Source organism: Eulemur rufifrons, chromosome 8 (genome assembly GCF_041146395.1).
Source record: "Eulemur rufifrons isolate Redbay chromosome 8, OSU_ERuf_1, whole genome shotgun sequence".
NCBI lineage: Eukaryota > Metazoa > Chordata > Mammalia > Primates > Lemuridae > Eulemur > Eulemur rufifrons.
The window spans coordinates 106,862,625-106,864,061 of record NC_090990.1 but is presented as its reverse complement, the minus strand read 5'-3'; the positions used below and the strand labels follow the sequence as shown (position 1 = coordinate 106,864,061).

Below are 1,437 nucleotides of genomic sequence, written 5' to 3'. Positions count from 1 at the left end.
GTATGAAATTATCGGTCATACTCCTTTCCTTCAGAAGTTTGTAAATATTGCTTCACTGTCTTTTGACAGTGAGTATTGCTGTCAAGAAGTCTAAGACTGACATGTATTTAATCTCATGTATTTGACTTTACTTTTACCTTGTACTCATTGGATTCTGTACCTCTAGAGTTCAGAAACTAAGACAGGATATATCTTGGTGTTTATCATTTTGAATCAACTTTTCCAGGAACATATGTGCCTTTTCAGTGAACAGATTCTGGTCTTTAGTTCAGGGAAATTTTTAAAATATTTTATCTTTGAATTTTTTTTTTCTGTTCTATATGGTCTGTTCTTTTCTTCCAGCACAAAAATCACACATTTGTTCTTTTATGTCTTCTGTATCTATCATCTTCTCTCTAACCACTTAAATAGAGTTGATATTTGCCTTTTCTTTGAGTGATTTACTCAAGCCAATTCACCATGCTACATGATATTCTTGGTAATATTTTTCTCCCTTTTATTATTTCTACTCAAGCTCTCAACTTAATGCTAACTTCCTTTTTCTTTCCAGAGTTGTGCCAGATCCCCTTATTTTGGATTCTTTAAGCTCTTATTGGGAGTAAGGCATGGAGTGGTTATCACATTATCTGCAATAATTATTTGAATGAACAGAGAATTATTTTTCTGATTTCCCCCATAGTTTCCTTGAGCAATTCCCATTGGGATGTTTATCTCCTTTTTTTCCCTATATTAATCTCCCTTTTACTTTTGCAATATCTATTCATAGGTATTGTGATAATTATTATGTTTCAGTAAAAATCAATGCATCATCTGTAACATACTCTTTTGGGTTATCAGATTCTAGACCTGATTGTCTTGATTCTAACCATAGAATTTTTTGAAGCAATATAGTATTAAATTAGACAGGATTAATCAATCTGGTATTTACTATTTACTATGTATTTACCATGACATTGTACTATATTCTTGAGCCTTAAAATGGTTTAAATACCACTGGTTGGTAATACTCACAAATCCAGGCTTCCACTTGCAAATTGCTTTTTGCCTTACCTTATCCCTAAAACCTCCTCTCCAACTGTCTTCATGGGGCCCCCATGCTGCAGGGCAGAGCCTTAAGGTTGGTCATAAACTTCTACTTCCATAACGTGTTTATACGTCTATACTGCCTATCCCTTGGTTGCAACATAGCCTGGAATGACTGTTCTCAAGTAGTACACATCTGATCCATCATTATTGTGCATATTCTTTTATTTTATTGTGCATATTCTTTATTTTAACTTTTACTAAAGTTCCCAGTGACTTTTTAAAATTTTATTTCACTTTGTTTTAGAAAAATGGAATGTTTCGTGAATTTGCCTGTTATCCTTATGCAGGAGCCATGCTAATCTTCTCTGTATCAGTCCAATTTTAGAATATGTGTTGCCAAAGCGGGTACCC

At 33.6% G+C, this 1,437-nt stretch overlaps 1 non-coding gene across 1 annotated transcript; it reads right to left on the bottom strand.

Annotated features, from left to right (window-relative positions):
* Window positions 1-1,328: 1,328 nt before the first annotated feature.
* LOC138391069 (U6 spliceosomal RNA) lies at window positions 1,329-1,437 on the bottom strand. Its single transcript, XR_011234710.1, has one exon. It is a non-coding gene; the product is annotated as a U6 spliceosomal RNA (small nuclear RNA).